At 42.4% G+C, this 20,473-nt stretch overlaps 1 long non-coding RNA gene across 1 annotated transcript in view; it reads left to right on the top strand.

The window, feature by feature from the left end:
- The window catches only part of LOC142296404 (uncharacterized), a 114,920-nt gene that overhangs the window by 81,945 nt on the left and 12,502 nt on the right, over positions 1-20,473 (top strand). The window lies entirely within an intron of this gene.

The raw sequence follows: 20,473 nt of genomic DNA, 5'->3' as shown, positions 1-20,473 counted from the left end.
GGGGCTAAAAAAAAAATATACACTTTTATGGGCGGGTAGGAACCTACTAATAAAAAATTAAAAATCCCCTTAAGCTGGTGGGAAGGAGTGCTTAGTCATGCTCTAAGTGTCTCAATTTTTAAATTTATTTACTTAGCAGTGATGCATGTCCAAATTCTTGCATTCAATGACTGCATACCTTAACATCTCAGAGTGCAGCTGTATATTTGTTAGAGTTTGTTATTTCATGTTCAGTTTGCACCTGTTCACATTTGTCTATTAGGAAGTGCCCTTAGTTTTCTGATTTGGATTATAGGGTCATCCCTTCAAACTGAGCACTCCTTCCCATCAGCTTAAGGTCATTTTTTCATTTTTTATTAGCAGGTTTCTGCCCACCTATAAAATTGTAGGCTTTTCAGCCTGGGTAGAGGTATTTAAGTAGGCATCCAGCAAGAAAGATATACCTTGACGCTGGCTGCTGGACTCACATAAAACTGGCCTTTTTTATGTTAGAACATACTTAGAAGTGTCTTGATTTTTAAATTTATTTCCGTAGCAGAAATGCATGTCCAAATTCCGATATTCAATGTTTGCATACCTTAGTGTCTCACAGTGCTGCTGTATATTTGTTAGAGTATATTAACTGTATATGAAACAGTAGTATAAGCCTAAACTGATACAATATGATACATATGGATTAATGTGCTAATCAAGTTCCACCTTTTGATAGAAATTTCATTTTTTCATCATTGGGGAAGTTTTTCAAGTAAATAATGCAACTTTTTCATACTTGTAGGCTAAGTGAAGTCTGGTGAACAGAGCATCATTACTAAATAATATATTTCAGAAAAGTTGTGTCCGATTACTCTTTTGTTCTTCTTCTATAGCAATAGCCTGTCTGTTTCAGTCGCTCAGTGGAGCAGTTGCTACACTTTGTTAATAAAATGTTTAGGTTTTAGTGCATTAACCTATACATTGCAAAAATTTAGATAGTATTATCTCTCTGTAATTTCTGGTGGTTAGGTTTATAGACATTGGTTATTTAACTGCAGTGCAGATGTACGCTAATCCTGACCTTTGAAATGGAGGATATCACAATGTGTTTCAGGTATCTATCTATATGAGCCAAATATTTATCTCCTTAGAGATAGTCTACATTTAACAGAGTAATGACAGTTGAAACAGGTACTGAGAATCCGCCTGACAGGCCTGATCATGCTGCGCAGCTATTTAGGTATGAATTTAAATGATTAATTTGAATAGTATAAATTGCTAGGATTTGTGAATATTTTAGCTGGCTGAATTATCCTTTGCAAACTGAGAATAATTTACGATGATGCCGTGGATTTAAAAAAATAAATAAATATATATATATATATATATATTTTTCTGCTCGTAGACTTCTGCCTTTGATCTAAAATTCTGTTTTTAAAAACTATTGACAAGTCCCGGTTGCAACATTTCACGTACATTTTATAATTATTAGCAGTGATAATATTTCACAAAGTAAGCAGACAGGCGCTTATTTCGAAAATACAGAAGATGTGGGTGACACACAAATGCATGTACAAAAGAAAACCTAGAGGAATGGCGATGAGTAACACAGGAAGTCCCAGATAGCACAGCACCCATTACATGTGCTTGGTGCACCAGTGCAGTTTTTGGATTCTTAGGCTGGGTTTTTGTCATATGTTAGTGATGTCATCAAATCCCTAAAAATCAGTTTTTAGGCGGAACCCTTCATGGGACCATTCATGTAATCTAGTTAAGCAGTGACTGTGATGGCGGTAGCGACTGAAGATGTTGTACTTCTCGATAACCTCTACTGAACCAGGATGTCATCAGGGGACAGCGGTGAAAGATACTTTAGTGACAGCAGCATCACCCCCGATGATGTCCTATTTCAGGGAGGGTGCAGTGAGGAGTGAGTGCAGCCCCAGCCTCCTGTGACATTTTATTTGAGACTCCTCTCAATCGAAATATCACAGGAAGTAAGATGAGAAAAAAACCACATGTAGTAAATAAACAAAAAACAAAAAATCTAGCACTGAATGTGCACTACAGCACTGAAAATTCCAACTGTACTTATTATAAATTTGAGATTTTTGGCAAAAAATTGCAATTTCTTGAGCCACCCCGCCACTCCACGGCAAATCTCATTTGGGGCAGTCCTAACACTAAAATATTTTTATGAAATGTGCCAAACGGCCTCACATATGAAATAGTAGAACTGCTCTTAGCAGCACTCACCTGGTCTATTTCAATCCCGTACCCATGACTGAATCATGGCTGTCGGCGGGACAGGACAAGCAAATGCTGCATGAAGTAAATAGCCTGTGGACAGGGCCTGATGACTGAATGTTAACAGTCACCAATCGCCAAAATCTAGACAGGTGGAATACATCCCAAATTGGGGTGCATAGCAAGGTGGGGGTCAGCCACCGACCAATTCAATGAAGAAAAGACAAAAAAGCTAGCACTGAATGTGCACTACAGCACTGAAAATTCCAACTGTACTTATTATAAATTTGAGATTTTTGGCAAAAAATTGCAATTTCTTGGTCGGTGGTTGACCCCCACCTTGCTATGCACCCCAATTTGGGATGTATTCCACCTGTCTAGATTTTGGCGAATGGTGACTGTTCACATTCAGTCATCAGGCCCTGTCCACAGGCTATTTGCTTCATGCAGCATTTGCTTGGATCTGTCTCGCCCACAGCCATGATTCAGTCATGGGTACGGGATTGAAATAGACCAGGTGAGTGCTGCTAAGAGCAGTTCTACTATTTCATATGTGAGGCCGTTTGGTACATTTTATAAAAATATTTTAGTGTTAGGACTGCCCCAAATGAGATTTGCCGTGGAGTGGCGTGGTGGCTCAAGAAATTGCAATTTTTTGCCACAAATCTCAAATTTATAATAAGTACAGTTGGAATTTTTAGTGTCATAGTGCACATTTAGTGCTAGCTTTTTTGTTTTTTCTTTAATGAATTGGTCGGTGGTTGACCCCCACCTTGCTATGCACTCCAATTTGGGATGTATTCCACCTGTCTAGATTTTGGCGATTGGTGACTGTTCACATTCAGTCATCAGGCCCTGTCCACAGGCTATTTGCTTCATGCAGCATTTGCTTGGACCTGTCCAGCCCACAGCCATGATTCAGTCATGGGTACGGGATTGAAATAGACCAGGTGAGTGCTGCTAAGAGCAGTTCTACTATTTCATATGTGAGGCCGTTTGGCACATTTTATAAAAATATTTTAGTGTTAGGACTGCCCCAAATGAGATTTGCCGTAGAGTGGCGGGGTGGCTCAAGAAATTGCAATTTTTTGCCAAAAATCTCAAATTTATAATAAGTACAGTTGGAATTTTTAGTGCTGTAGTGCACATTTAGTGCTAGCTTTTCTGTTTTTTTTCTACATGTACTAAATAGCAGGAAAGAGTAAGAATTTAATAAAAAAAGCTACAAAAAAAAAAAATACTATAGGTATTTATGAAGGGTTTATAGGTGTTGGACCACCTCTTTAATAAACGCTTTTGGTTTACTACTGGCCATACAGTTTCACACATGAATTTGAATATTGCAGCTATTTATCACTTAATTCATGTAATGTATAGAAGTGCAGGTCTTCCAAAGCATGATATATACTAACTCACATTTCAGTAGGGTGACTGATTTTGAAAGGGGCTGCCCTGGCCAATCAGGTTTTTAACCTACACTACAGTGAAAATGTAGTATATATAGCTGTAATACAAGGATGACCCCAGTCCTGCAGAATGGGAGATGCTCATGTTGTAACTGCCTGGTTCACAAAACACTAGGCATATAAAAGAGGGTTATGTTCATGAGGCACCTCCTTTAATGGGGTGAGGGAAAATTAATTATTTAAACTGGACAAACCTTTCAAAGGGAATATTTTTTTAGAAAATGACATTAGTTTATATTTTAAACACATTTCTTTAAGAATATGAGTATCTTTTAAATTTCCATGTCACTAGATGCACTGTTTCTGTAACTTCTGTTCACTAGAAAATATGGAAATAGTATAGCGTAGCCCGTCTGCAGTCCAGAGCATATGCGGTTGGCGCAGACAGACAGAAAGTGAGTAAACTTGACCTTTCGATGAATGTTATCTTTGAAAATAGTTATAAAGTCTGGACAATTAAGGTGCATATAAATACACAGATTACACTGTAAAGGCTAGTAAACTAAAGTTTCATAGTTTATAGTCAGATTGTGATCGCTTGTGTTTAATAATAAACTGCACACAAGGGCATGGACACAATCCAAAATTAGCTTAAAGGGAAAATCATGAAGAATGTAAGAAAATGTTTTATTGATTGATCAGGGAATACTTGTAGCAAACATATAGCAAATGTGGTTGGGGAATCCAATGTTAATAAACTTCGTGTACTGTCACACTTTAGCGACGCAGCAGCGATCCTACCAGCGATCTGACCTGGTCAGGATCGCTGCTGCATCGCTACATGGTCGCTGGTAAGCTGTCAAACAGGCAGATCTCACCAGCGACCAGTGACCAGCCCCCAGCCAGCAGCGACGTGCAAACGACGCTGCGCTTGCACGGAGCCGGCTTCTGGAAGCTGCGGACACTGGTAACTAAGGTAAACATCGGGTATGGTTACCCCATGTTTACCTTAGTTACCAGCGCACACCGCTTAGCTTAGCGTGTGCAGGGAGCAGGAGGTCGGCACTGGCAGCGTGAGAGCTGCGGAGGCTGGTAACGAAGGTAAATATCGGGTAACCACCTTGGTTACCCGATGTTTACCTTGGTTACAGCTTACCGCAGGCTGTCAGACGCCGGCTCCTGCTCCCTGCACATTCAGGATTGTTGCTCTCTCGCTGTCACACACAGCGATGTGTGCTTATCAGCGGGAGAGCAACAATAAAAAAACGAACCAGGGCTGTGTGTAATGAGCAGCGATCTCACAGCAGGGGCCAGATCGCTGCTCAGTGTCACACACAGCGAGATCGCTAATGAGGTCACTGCTGCGTCACAAAAACCGTGACTCAGCAGCGATCTCAGTAGCGATCTCGCTGTGTGTGAAGTACCCCTTAAAGGAAACCTGTCATTAGATTCATGCTGTCAGTACTACAGGCAGCATGTCTGTGCGATTGCGAGCAAGTTTTACTCTGGAAAGCGTTTCAGACTGGATATAGTTTAAAAAGCTGGCTGTTAACTATAGGGAGACATCTGACTAGTCCCATGTGGCCCCCCATCGGCTTCTACTCGCATTGCTGCCCTTGATTGACAGGTCTCTCCTTATGACAGACCTGTCAATCAACCAGAGTGGGGCCAGCCAAGTGCCACACTGGACTAGTCAGGTCTCTACCTATGTTCCGACTACCTATGGCCCCAATTCATTGAGGCTAGCCTTGATGTAGTTGTGTGCTGAAGTCACCTTTGTGCATTCTTCCTTGCTCGTTACTAAGTTACTCCAGTACCTACTGGAGTAACATTTGTGGTGTAGCACTCAATACGGATTTGACGAGCGGCAGTCGCCTTTCCTTGTCCCGATCTGCCCACTTTATCGCAATTGGATGAAAATTGGCATGAGAACACTGGAAGTAGCAAAATTTTAGAGCAGCCAAAACTTTGCATCTTTACAAAGCTTTGTAAATCTAAATTCTTGATGCATTAGACCCTAGATGTTTTCACTGAAATGCTAGTGTTTCAGAGTAAAACATACTTGTTGCAATTGCGCAGCCAGGCGCTGATTCATGCTGCTCGAGGTTCTGACTACATTAAAGAGGTGATCCACTACAATGTATAGTGGCCACATCAATTTATAGCTGAGAAAGAAGGCTTTTTCCAATGCCTTCCAATTATTTTCCTGAGTGACTGGGCTGTGGGCGGAGTTTCATCGCACGTCAAAGTCCAAAATTGTCCATGTTCTCTCCTTCGCTGCTTTCCTTAAGGTCGGTTTCAGACGTCCCTGTTTAATCAGGTACAAATCACACGCATGGTTATGGTCATATGTGTGTCATGCGTATGTCCCATGTGAGACATCCTTGTTTGCATACGTGTGATACGTACCGGAGTAAACACGTGTCTGTGAAATAAAAAGATTTTCTATATTCGCCTGTATACAGCGGTGTTTTCTTCGGCTCTGCGGTCTCCGGCTCCTGACCGCCACTCATTATACTCAGTGATTATTCACTGCACTCAGGACCTGGAAGCCGGAACATCACGGGGGCTTCAGTGCCAGAGACAGCATTGCTAGGGACAGCATCGAGGGTACAGGTGAGTATTCACAAAGCAAGCAGTGTGTGTGCAGTGACGTCCAGGAAGTCATTGGAGTACCTAATGAACTCTAATGACATCCTGATGACACCGCCGTAACACCCCTGCTACAGCGGGTGTCAGGATGGTGACTTCACGGTTCATCAGAGTTCATTAGGAACTGATGAGTCCCCAATGCTGTCCCCGCGATGCTCTGGCTTCCAGGTCCTCACTACACACACACACACCTATACACTGAGCACATATACACACACATATGTATACACACATAGCAGACACACATAGATACATTGAGCACATACCCACACATAGCGCACATGCATGTATACACTGAATACACACACACATATGTCTCCATACACACAGACTGCTGGATACTCACCTGTCCCCAGTCCTGCGGTCCCTGGCACTGAAGTGCCCAGTGCTGCTCTGGCTTCGAGCTCTTCACTGCGGTGAATAGTCTATGAGTATTATGAGCAGTGGTCAGAAGAGGCAGCAGAGCCGAAGACAGCACCGCTGGATACAGGATAGAGGTAAATATAGAAAATATTTTGATTTAAAAGACCCGTGTTTACTCCGGTATGTGTTACACTGATGTCACACGGATCACATCAGTGTGCGATCCGTGTGACACCCGTGCTGCCGAAGAAAAACCGGACATGTCTCTGCGTGTGAGTCATGAGAGGTCACACGGTCCGTGTGTAAACATGGCTGTGTGGGTACCAGTATAGAACAACATGGGAACGTGTGACATCCGTGTTAAAAACAGATATCACACGTACCTAAAACACGGAAGTCTGAAACCAGCCTAACAGAGCGCCACAAGCACGCGGAATGCTGGGCTGTGATGTGCCGTGAAACTCTGTCCACAGCCAAGTCACTCAATAAGACTGGATCCTGCCTCAGTGATGCTGGGTCAGCTTCCAATTCTGGAACTTGACGTGACCTCACTGGACATCAGAGGCCGCTGCAGCCCGGATCACGTGATGGGGACTGAGCAGACAGCAATCGTTTTTAGAAAAAGCCTTCTTTCTCAGCTTTAAATTGATGTGGCCACTATACATTGTAGAGAACCACCTCTTTAATCTAATGACAGGTTCCCTTCAAACATATTTGGGATACCTGTCTGTCTGTCTATCTGTCTATCAATCTACCCAAAGATATTCTCCTGTAAATAATCATTAGGCAGAGTAGATGGATGTTTCTATATTGCTAGTGCAGACTGCTTGCAGGCTTATAACTTTATTTTGTGAACTTTATCTGTTATTGTCCAAACAATACTAGGTTCTGCTTCCTCTATTATACACCAGACAGACTGTTTTATGAGATGCAGGTATGATAGGTATTTCCAAACCTACTATTAATGGATGGGAGTGGCAGTAAAAATATTGTAAATATGTTCCTTTAGCCATAAATAAAGACTTTCTATAAATCAAATATACCATTCAGTATTTAGATATTTTTTTTACGTTTTATTTAATTTTAGGATACTGTTCACATTTTTCTCATATTTCTTTGTAAAGGTCACTTAAAGTAATTATTGCATAAGTATGCACAACAGCAACATATGGTTGTTTACGGCTTTTCTTAGCATTCATTTCCCAATTCTGCTGTGTTTGATTGAAAGCTGCAGTAATTATTAAGGGTCAGTATTAATTTATATTAATGCTTATTTAACACACAGATGTTCATGCACCATTCTACAGTACTGGCTGGGGACAATAGGGTAATTTGTGTCAGGTGGATTCACATCGTGCAGTAAACGTGAGTGTGACTGAATCCATACAATTTTCAGTATAGTTTTCTATTTCATTACTTGCAGTAATACCACAGCATACACCATTACTACTCCACCCTCAATTGCATTTTGTTTCCATACAATGTCCAGTGTGAATTTATCCTTGTATGTTTTATACACATGAATCATTAGGAGACCCATTTATTATGGGTATGCCCCGCTTACTGTGAGCCGGTCTTCAGCTTGTGTTTAAATGTATTTGCTTTCATTTGGTGCTATAGGGATTAGAATATTTCCAATCTGGCTATCCTTTGGGGCCATAATCTCAGGTGCAGCTCTTTATGACCACTTCCCTTTGCTATAAATAGTCACTTGTCTCAACATCTGATGTCGGTTATAGATTCTCATATCTGAGGCTCTATACGCACGCTGCAGTTTTAACTGCACCGAAACTGCAACCAAAACTGCACCTTGTCACAGAGAGGCTGGAAATGTAAAAAAAAAAGCTTGTAATGAAGGTACAGTCAGGGCCAGAAATATTTGGACAGTGACACAAGTTTTGTTATTTTAGCTGTTTACAAAAACATGTTCAGAAATACAATTATATATATAATATGGGCTGAAAGTGCACACTCCCAGCTGCAATATGAGAGTTTTCACATCCAAATCGGAGAAAGGGTTTAGGAATCATAGCTCTGTAATGCATAGCCTCCTCTTTTTCAAGGGACCAAAAGTAATTGGACAAGGGACTCTAAGAGCTGCAATTAACTCTGAAGGCGTCTCCCTCGTTAACCTGTAATCAATGAAGTAGTTAAAAGGTCTGGGGTTGATTACAGGTGTGTGGTTTTGCATTTGGAAGCTGTTGCTGTGACCAGACAACATGCGGTCTAAGGAACTCTCAATTGAGGTGAAGCAGACCATCCTGAGGCTGAAAAAAAAGAAAAAATCCATCAGAGAGATAGCAGACATGCTTGGAGTAGCAAAATCAACAGTCGGGTACATTCTGAGAAAAAAGGAACTGACTGGTGAGCTTGGGAACTCAAAAAGGCCTGGGCGTCCACGGATGACAACAGTGGTGGATGATCGCCGCATACTTTCTTTGGTGAAGAAGAACCCGTTCACAACATCAACTGAAGTCCAGAACACTCTCAGTGAAGTAGGTGTATCTGTCTCTAAGTCAACAGTAAAGAGAAGACTCCATGAAAGTAAATACAAAGGGTTCACATCTAGATGCAAACCATTCATCAATTCCAAAAATAGACAGGCCAGAGTTAAATTTGCTGAAAAACACCTCATGAAGCCAGCTCAGTTCTGGAAAAGTATTCTATGGACAGATGAGACAAAGATCAACCTGTACCAGAATGATGGGAAGAAAAAAGTTTGGAGAAGAAAGGGAACGGCACATGATCCAAGGCACACCACATCCTCTGTAAAACATGGTGGAGGCAACGTGATGGCATGGGCATGCATGGCTTTCAATGGCACTGGGTCACTTGTGTTTATTGATGACATAACAGCAGACAAGAGTAGCCGGATGAATTCTAAAGTGTACCGGGATATACTTTCAGCCCAGATTCAGCCAAATGCCGCAAAGTTGATCGGACGGCGCTTCATAGTACAGATGGACAATGACCCCAAACATACAGCCAAAGCTACCGAGGAGTTCATGAGTGCAAAAAAGTGGAACATTCTGCAATGGCCAAGTCAATCACCAGATCTTAACCCAATTGAGCATGCATTTTACTTGCTCAAATCCAGACTTAAGACGGAAAGACCCACAAACAAGCAAGACCTGAAGGCTGCGGCTGTAAAGGCCTGGCAAAGCATTAAGAAGGAGGAAACCCAGCGTTTGGTGATGTCCATGGGTTCCAGACTTAAGGCAGTGATTGCCTCCAAAGGATTCGCAACAAAATATTGAAAATAAAAATATTTTGTTTGGGTTTGGTTTATTTGTCCAATTACTTTTGACCTCCTAAAATGTGGAGTGTTTGTAAAGAAATGTGTACAATTCCTACAATTTCTATCAGATATTTTTGTTCAAACCTTCAAATTCAACGTTACAATCTGCACTTGAATTCTGTTGTAGAGGTTTCATTTCAAATCCAATGTGGTGGCATGCAGAGCCCAACTCGCGAAAATTGTGTCACTGTCCAAATATTTCTGGACCTAACTGTATGTTGTTGCCCCAATTTTGTTAATGTGTTTTTGTAAAAGGAGAAACAAAATATGATAGGATAGGATAATTGATAGATAGCGAGAATAGATAGATAGAAAAATAGATAGAAACATCAGATAGGATAGATAGAAAGAAATAACAGGTATAGCTACCTTGGCCAACTGTGCACCTAACAATTGATTTCCACCACATATGAGGCATAGGCGTACTGAAGAGAAATTGCACAATACATTTTATGGTGCATTTTTTCCTGATACCCTTGTGAAAAAAAGCTACTTGGTTGAAGCAACAATTTTGTGGTAAAATTTTTATTTTTTTTATTTTCACGGCTCAACATTATAAACTTTTGTGAAGCCCCTGGGGGGTTCAAGGGGCTCACCAAACATCTAGATAAATTCCTTGAGGGGTCTAGTTTCGAAAATGAGGTCACCTGTGGGAGAGCTCCATTATTTAGGCACCTCAGGAGGTCTCCAAACATGCCATGGCATCTGCTAATGATTCCAGCTAATTTTGTCTTCAAAAATTTGAATGGCGCTCCTTCCCTTCCAAGCTCTGCCGTGCGCCTTAACAATTGATTTCCACCACATATGAGGTATCAGCATACTCAGGAGAAATTGCACAATAAATTGTATTGTGTATTTTTTCCTGTTACCCTTGTGAAAATGCAAGATTTTATGGCTAAATTAAATTTTTTGTGTAAAAAAAGTAAAAATTTCTTTTTTTCCTTCCACATGGCTTTGGTTTCTGTGACGAACCTAAAGGGATAATAAACTTCTTGGATGTGATTTTGAGTAGTATGAAGGGTGTTGTTTTCAGAATGGTGTGACATTTGGGTATTTTCTGTCACCTAGGACTCTCAAAGGGACTTCAAATGTGATGTGATCCTTAAAAAAATGGTTTTGTAAATTTTTGGGGAAAAATGAGAAATTGCTGATAAACTTTGCACCCTTCTAACTTCCTAACAAAAAAATGATGTTTCAAAAATTATGCTGGTGTAAAGTAGACATGTAGGAAATGTTATTTAGTAACTATTTTGAGTGACATAACTCTCGGATTTATGGGCATAAAATTTCAAAACTTGAACATTGTGAAATTTTTGCCAAATTTGTTACATTTTCACAAATACGTGTAAAAAATATTGGCCTAAATTTACAACTATCACAAAGTACACTATGTCACAAACACACAGTGTCAGAATCACTGGGATACGCTGAAGCGTTCCAGAGTTATAATCTGTCAAAGTGACACTGGTCAGAATCGTAAAAAATGGCCTGGTCATGAAGGTGTTTTAGTGCCCTGGGGTGAAGGGGTTAAAAGGAACCTGTCATCAGATTTTAGCTACCTAGTCCGAGAGCAGCATGGTGTAGAGACATAAACCCTTATTCCAACATTAGTGCAATTTTTATAAAACCATTGTTGTATCAACAAGAGTTTAGCACTAGAGGACTACTTGGTCCAACCACGCCTTCAACACTGATTGGCAGATTTCTGTCTACACATGCACAGTATATATAAGCTGCAAATTAGAGTTGTTGGTGGGGATATTAAGAGCTCAGCATTTAGAGAACTGGTAGATCTAGAGCAGATAATACAGTTTTTAATCAAGGCTTCAATGAAATAAATTGAAAGCATTTTTTTTAGAACTTTTTTTTTTAGGGGGGGAGGAATTTATCAACAGTGTTGCAGTAGTGGTGTGCAAAAATGTGTGACTTTTTTCTGATTTTACGTCACTCACACTACTTTTCCAATATGATGGTGTTGTAACTATTTAGTAATATGAGCTATTTAGTTTTACGTTTTCAGACAGATTTATGAATTGTGAAAAGTTGAAAACTTACTCCAATTGGGGGATGGTGTAAATAGTGGAAAATCAGTTAATTATCACAATTATCTAATATTGTGGGAAGTTCCTTCTGAATATTATTGAATTTTTAAGCATGTACCAAACTATCACACAGGTAAAGGGAGAAATAAAGTGTCACGCTGCACTATGAAGCCAAATGTTGCACTGCAATACAGTAGGAAAGGGGTATACTGACACTAGGGACAAACAGGGAGGGTAACCCCTGGCACTTAGCCTAAGCAACCATGAACTCCCTAATATCCCTAGATGGGTTCTTTCAACCCGTGTGGCGATCACGTTCCTATCCTTGACTTACCCTAAACATGGGCCTGACCAGTGCGCAGGGCAGCAGTAACACTAATCCTGCTCTATGATAAAGACACAAAAGAGAACTAGACAGACAGATGTTAAAGATAATTTCAGGCAACTATCTCAAGAAACAAGTCCAAAGCAACTTTCTTTTCCACAGCTCACATCACACTGATACAAGGTATAGCAGGCTATCACTGCAAACTCCCCAACTCAGAGGTGACTATTAATACCAGAGGGAAGTGTATAAAACAGAACAGCTAAGATAACCCAGGATGGAAAGTGTTAAGAGACCAAAGAACAGCTTTAACCCTTGCAGCACTAGCACAAGGCTAATCTGTACAGCTAACCAGAAAGCAAAACAGTTCCAACCAGCAAGGTGTCCATTTAACCATATGCTGACCTCAAGAATAGCAGACAACACTTTCTGTCATGATAGCCCCATGATATAAAGCCTACACCACTGCAGCAACACCAACACCCCACTGGTTCCTGTACAGACTAAAAGATCCCTAGCCGCACAACTGGAAACCAGAGCTTGGACCTGTCTCCCTAAAAGGCCATCAAGCTGTTTCTTCTACCTCCTGAGGAACCAGAGGGGAGGCTGCCATGCACAAGTAACCAAATAGAGAAAGTGTGCAGAGGTAGAAGGGAACCCAAGGTGAGCAAACAAAGTGCTTGCACAAGTGAAAAAAGGAGAAATAATAAATGCAAGCAAGTGTAACAGAAGAAAGGTGTAGGAAAGGTAAATGAGAAATACACACAACAAATACAACACTGGTCTCTGCCTAACAGTTAAAATCACTTAGCGATAGGACTGGAACTCCTTAGTAGAAATCCACATGGAAATATAGCCAGAAGAAGGCTGGTGAAAGGAGAATATAAATAGCTTCATCTGTTATGTGATAGGACAGAGATAAAATAAGTAAGGGGTACTTCACACACAGCGAGATCGCTACTGAGATCGCTGCTGAGTCACGTTTTTTGTGAGCTCATTAGCGATTTCGCTGTGTGTGACACTGAGCAGCGATCTGGCCCCTGCTGTGAGATCGCTGCTCGTTACACACAGCCCTGGTTCGTTTTTTTATTGTTGCTCTCCCACTGATAAGCACACATCGCTGTGTGTGACAGCGAGAGAGCAACAATCCTGAATGTGCAGGGAGCAGGAGCCGGCGTCTGACAGCCTGCGGTAAGCTGTAACCAAGGTAAACATCGGGTAACCAAGGTGGTTACCCGATATTTACCTTTGTTACCAGCCTCCGCAGCTCTCACTCTGCCAGTGCCGGCTCCTGCTCCCTGCACACGCTAAGTTAAGCGGTGTTAGCTGGTAACTAAGGTAAACATCGGGTAACCATACCCGATGTTTACCTTAGTTACCAGTGTCCGCAGCTTCCAGACGCCGGCTCTGTGCAAGCGCAGCATCGCTTGCACATCGCTGCTGGCTGGGGCTGGTCACTGGTCGCTGGTGAGATCTGCCTGTTTGACAGCTCACCAGCGACCATGTAGCGATGCAGCAGCGATCCTGACCAGGTCAGATCACTGGTCGGATCGCTGCTGCATCGCTAAAGTGTGAAGGTACCCTAAGTGAGAACACCTGATTAACCACAAACCAAAGGAAGAAACAAAGATAAAATAACATCAGCATTTGGACACAGACTGACCAGGCTGTGCCTCAGCAGGGAAGGAAACTGACCATGGAGCAAAAGGCCATTGGAACGAGTCCCAAGGCATGACATGAATAAATTAATGACTGAGTGTTCCCTTTGTCAAATGGGTTTGTTTCTATGTACTCTTCATGTGTTAGCACTGTTTGGACAGCAGAGAATGTGCAGGGATGCATTCCCAATTGGTAATACCTCTGTGTCAATTTATACCCAAAAGTTTATGAGGCACAAAAAAGGTCTATAAAAATATTCCTAAAAGGAATCTGTCAGCAGGTTTTTGCTATATAGTCTGACAAGAGCACGGGGTAGAGTCAGAGACACTGATTCCAACAATGTAGTTTATCACAGTTTTCTCTGTTTCATATTGAGCAGAGCTGATATGTTGAGCTGTGTATAAGTCCAACCCACACCATAGCTGTCTGTTAACATTGTATAGTGACAGAGAGCTGCTAATCAGTCCTGGAGACAAGGCTGGACTAGAAGGCATGAAGTCAGTTGTTCTGTAGTGCTAAGCTCCAACTGATAAAGCTGTAGGGGGGAAAAAGCGCAATAGGGTCTTACCCGGTATGAGGGTAGAGAGACAGAATGGAAAGAGATACACTCACCTGGTAGGGTTGTGCCAGTCACAAACCCCTATGATCGCATGTGAGTGGTTTTATGTGGTTTAGCAGTGGCCCCGGAAAGCAGGTTATCATATAAATCAAATAGGAAACCGGTTTTAAATGCCGCGCTAAAAACCACAGATGCTGTAGATAAAGAGATTTCCTTTATTTCACAGTTCTACGCGTTTCAGAGACATCTCCGTCTCCTTCCTCAGGAAAAGAAATCATATGATGATATGATGATATGATGATATGATGAAGCTCCAACCGATAAAATACTTATTGAATTGAAAGAGCAAAACCCAGCCTAATAAGTGACACATTGATGTAATCACTGAGGTCTGGTAGGGACGGAAGCTTATGATAGGGCAATACAGCCAGAGAGATAAGAGAGTGGGAGTCTGATGTTAGTGTAGAAGTGTAGCGAGTTGTGTAGGAACACAATACCTAGAATAGTCCTAGAATCCATGGTTGTAGGAGAAATTTCTCAAGATAGTAATTCACTTTAGTGGAAATATCACGATACTGAGACTTTGCTTGCTTGAAGAATCCTTGATGGTATAAAATTAAGGTTTTTATTCACACCCATACATTTTGGCACCAGACTTGCACCTTTTTAAGGTAAAAAAAACCCAAATGTACAAGACACTCTGCCAGTGACTATTATAAAGACAGAAATAATTGAAAGACTGCCCCTAAGGAAGACAGTGAAAAGGAGGAAGTGAGAGAAATGAGATAGTAAATAAAGAGAAGAGAGAAAATAAAAAGTTTGTGTATAGTATAGTAAAAACTCACAACTAGGAAGTAAAAAAGAGGAACTTGTGGAGGAGTTGAAAATAAACTAAGGAAGCCAAGAAAAATGAAAAAGGGGGGAGGAAAAGTGAAAATGTAACAAAAAAGTGAAGTAGGTGTAACCTATGTATAGCAAAAAATAAGAAAAAAAAGTACTCATTCTCATTCCTCTCCATTCCCTCCTCCCCTTTAGGGTGTTCCTTCAATAATGTCAGCGTTTATAAAGCTCACTGGCAGGGTGTCTTGTACATTTCCATTTTTACCTTGAAACACATTGGTGTGAGTAAAAACCTTAATTTTATATCATTGAGGATTCTTTAGTCCCACATGCACAGAACCGGTATAATGGTACCTTGCTGGAATCATGCTCTCTTCCACTACAGATTAGATAGAGAAAGCCTACTGACAGATTCCCTTTAATTGTAATTTCACGGGGAACACAAATATTTCGTAAAATAGATATATGTGTCAGACGAGGTGAAAGGTCTGTAAAATGTATGGTTCTGCCAGAATCACCACTCCACTCCACAAGTGTCAGCCTCTTCATTATTACGAGTCTGGATTGTGCGGGAGACTGTGGATTACATGACACTTTTCTGCTATTGGGCACCAATTGCGACATAATGGTATTTCTAAACTCAAGGTCTTTGTGATATAAAACAACTAACATGAGCTGACCTTTTTCAACAGTATTTGCTGAATGTCAGACTCCAGCATTGCTGGCTCTTCACAGCGCTTCCAGGCAAATAGATTTAAGAAGGCTTTTAATATCAGTCTTAATTCTCAATAGTCCTACACGTGTAAGCTAGTTGTCAGAAAGCTTTACCTTGGCAAAAATAATTAGATTAAACCATATAATGTTTAGTAAAACAACAATGCTGAGTCCTTAACAAACAATTTCATTGTAGAGCTGAAAATATTACGGTTTTCACTGGATGGGACACAACTTCCTATGAATATCAATATGCAATATTATAGTATTTATTATTTTATATGTATTATATGTTTTTGTCAAAAGTTAAAAGGATGGCTTCAAGCATTAAATCGTAATCTCTGGAACCATAATCCTAAAAGCATAAAATAGTAATAGCAGCTGTATCTTCTAGAGGCAAAATGACCTATAATCGGTGAGGTTTGCTTCTTCATTTATCACCTTTCTGCCCTAGTGCAGAGGTTCACGACCCTATAGAAGTGTCGAGTATTCTTCTAAGGAGTCCTAGGTGGCTTAGGTGGGTGTTGAAATGTACAGTGGTTCTGTGAGGATATAGGTTTCATGAGTGTTATCATGTTACAAGAAAACACAAAGCACCTGGATTCCAGTGACACAGCTGCTTCCTCGGTGTACAGTGTGGCGATGATGATAAAATCTCATTATCACAGTGACCTAATTGAACAGTAAAAGCAATCACTGTTTCTCTCCTGAGCTTTGCATTTTCAAGCTTTAATATATTGTAATCTCAGTTCAATGTATAGTATTAGTCTTAAATTTGCATATGAAACATTTGTGGCCTTCATTTTTTTAATGATGAATATGAATTAGAAAAAATAAAATTACCGTATTTTTCGTATTATAAGAAGCACTTTTCCACCCAAAAATTTGGGAGGAAAATGAGGGGGGGGGGGGCGTCTTATAATCCGAATACACCTTACCGGGATGTGGTAGAGAGGGGTGGCTGGGGGCTGCAGGTGCTGTGCTGGAGCCTAAGGGGCACCTGTGGGTTGTTGTGGGCTGCTGTGCAGCAAGCAGTGAGGCGGGACATCCTGAAAATGTCGGTGGTGCAGGCTTCAAATAATGGCGCCCAGAGTCGGGACATGCGCAAGTGGAGTTCTCGGCTCAAGATCTCATCTGCATACATGCCACTTTCGGATCATTGACCTCCCAGCAGCAGACTTAAGGAAAATGGCATCTGGAGGTGGATTGTGCACAGATGAGATCTTGGCTTGTTATTAAACTGATAGCGCAATCTGCGCACGCACTAACTAAGGGCACCGTTTCTTTGACGTTCGTACCGCCGACATCTTCAAGATGCCTCTGCCTTACCACTTGCAGCACAGCAACCCACAGTACCGCAGCACAGTGTCCCGCAGGCCCCAGCACATCACCCCACAGTTTCTTGAAGTTGCCTACCTCACAGCATCTGGAACACTCGCCAGCCACACCACCCTGCCTCCTGTGACCCTGAGAAGCCCACCGCTGCAGCGGTCGCCTCCGGGACACCGCTCCACCTCCAGGGATGCCGCAGGGACTTCTCTTTGGGAATCCTTCTGGCAACAGGTATGTCAGGTTATGAAGACCTGAGTCGTGACGCCACTCTCGGTTTGCGGTCAAGGTTATGGGTGACCGCCACTGCAGTTTTAACGAGCATCTGGGGCTGATGGAATCTGCAGCCGGATGGTGTGGCCTCCCGAGAATGAGGCTGGCCCCAGGGGCTCGGGTGTGTGTGTAGAACAACAGGTTCCAGAATAACTCAGTCTCAGTCCAAAGTGTCTTTCAACTTGTTTACTCACTCTCAGATGATTTTGTGAGGTAACCCGGGCGATGCGGAGATAGACCAGGTGGAACCAGGTATCCTTCAGGCTGGTCTAAGGGTAACCGTTAACTCGCCTTCCTAACACTTCTTGTTTCGGATAACCCCTGACTTGAAGTACCGTGGGATTCATCCAGGGAAGTCGCTACTGCCTTTTCTCCCCTTTTTGGCCTGTTTCCTGGCAGCGTGGACCAAGGAAGATGGCTCCAGGCTTGATCCTCCTTATGGGCCCCCTCGTTGCTGCTGATGCTCGGACTCTAGTTGGTTGGTGTGGACCTTGAGGTTCCCCCCACCGGCAGGTTTAGCAGACCAAATAAATGGATATCTACTCTAGGGACCTGTTCCCCGTGCATGCCTAGTCACCAGAAATCTCCATACACGACCAGCTGACTTCCTCAGCGTCTTTCCGTCCAACTTCTGGTCACCGTTCTCCCCCGCCAACGGCCACTGCACGTGCAGGGTCTGACTAGCGCATCCGCTCTCCTGCGTCTCCACTATCAGACTGGCTACCTCCTCTTACTTTTCCGACTGCCACTGCAACCTAGCTTCGAGCCTCTCTACCGCACCCCTTGATTGGATGTGAGGGCACGCCACGTCCTGGGTCTGCCCAGGGGTCCCCTCAAGAGTGTGGGAGACCTGGTCACTATGTGTCTGTGCATACACACCCTATTCCAGGCTTCAGGATTACCTGTTTGCACTCACCCAGCATGGGTGCAGTACTCAGTGGTGCCTGACCAGGTCAGGGGCGCCACAACCCCACTCCGTCACCGCTGCCGCCCCTCCGGTGAGAGACCACCAGATTACAAGACGGACCCATTTTTTTCCACCTTTTTTTCTCTAAATTTGAGGTGCATTTTATAATCCGGTGCGTCCTATAAACCGAAAAATACGGTAATCTGTCAGCAGGTTTTTGTTATATAATCTGAGAGCAGCATGACATATGGTCTGACTCTTTTGTACTGACCAGTGTCTACTGCCAAGGCTAATAAAATAATGGGATGCATTAAAAGATGCATAGATGCTCATGAGAAGAACATAGTTTTACCCCTATACAAGTCACTAGTGCGATCGCACTTAGGCGGGCTTTGCACACTACGACATCGCAGGCCGATGCTGCGATGCCGAGTGCGATAGTGCCCGCCCCCGTTGCAGCAGCGATATGTGGTGATAGCTGGCGTAGCGAAAGTTATCGCTACGCCAGCTTCACACACACACTCACCTGCCGTGCGACGTTCCTGTGGCCGGCGACCCGCCTCCTTGTTAAGGGGGCGGGTCGTGCGGCGTCACTGCGACGTCACACGGCAGGCGGCCAATCAGAGCGGAGGGGCGGAGATGAGCAGGATGTAAACATCCTGCCCACCTCCTTCCTTCCGCATATCCTACGGAAGCCGCAGTGAGGCCGGTAGGAGACGTTCCTCGCTCCTGCGACTTCACACACAGCGATGTGTGCTGCCGCAGGAGCGAGGAACAACATCGGACCATTGCGTCAGCGTAATTATGAATTACGCCGACGCTATACCGATGATACGATTACGACGCTTTTGCGCTCGTTAATCGTATCATCCAGCCTTTACACACTGCGATGTCGCATGCGATGCCGGAAGTGCGTCATTTTCAATTTGACCCCACCGACATCGCACCTGCGATGTCGCAGTGTGCAAAGTGCCCCTTAGAATACTGTGTACAATTTTTTGTCTCCAGTGTATAAGAGGGACATTGCTGAACTAAAGCGGGTGCAGAGTAGAGCAACCAAAATTATTAAAGGAATGGGTTGAATGCAGTACCAGGACAGGTTATTGCACATGGGGTTATTTAGTTTGAAAAAATGAAGGCTTAGGGGCGATCTTATTACAATATACAAATATGAGGGGACAGTACAGAGCTCGCTCTAATGATCTTTTTACACCTAGGCCTGCAACAGGGACAAAGAGGCATCCACTGCGGTTAGAGGAAAAGAGATTTAATCATAATACAAAATGCAGATTCTTTACTGTAAGAGCAGCAATAAGACTATGGAACTCTCTGCTACATAATGTTGTACAGTCCCTGACAAAAGTTCTGTCGCTTATCCATGTTATGTAAATAAAAGCTTATAACCTGACTTTAAATTCATCCATTGGTTTTATAGATTACTCTTTTGAAAGCTGAAATCCTCCCAAATTTGGTTTAGGCTATGAAAATAAAGTTGCTTCAAAACTGAAATATTGATTATTTAATGAACACAGAAAGGTCAGCTTTTGGCAAGACAAAAGTTTTGTCACCCACAGAAAGTAATGTGAAATTCGAACAAATAATTAACTTCTAATACAAAAATATATTGCATAACATTGGTGAACGAAGCTGTGGTGCTATTAGAGCCATATTTAATATTTTGTTTGATTCCCATGAGCTTGAAGAACTGCATCCATGTGGTTCAACAATGATTCATACAATTTATTGATGAAGTCATCAGGAATAGCAAAGAATGCAGTCTTACATGCCTCCCAGAGTTCATCTAGATTCTTTGGTTTTGTCTTCCAAGCTTCCTCTTTCATCCTACCCCAAACATGCCCAATGATGTTCATGTCTGGTGACTGGGC

Source organism: Anomaloglossus baeobatrachus, chromosome 3, assembly GCF_048569485.1.
Source record: "Anomaloglossus baeobatrachus isolate aAnoBae1 chromosome 3, aAnoBae1.hap1, whole genome shotgun sequence".
Lineage (NCBI taxonomy): Eukaryota > Metazoa > Chordata > Amphibia > Anura > Aromobatidae > Anomaloglossus > Anomaloglossus baeobatrachus.
Note: the sequence above shows the minus strand (reverse complement) of the source record. Positions and strands in the feature narration are given on the sequence as shown.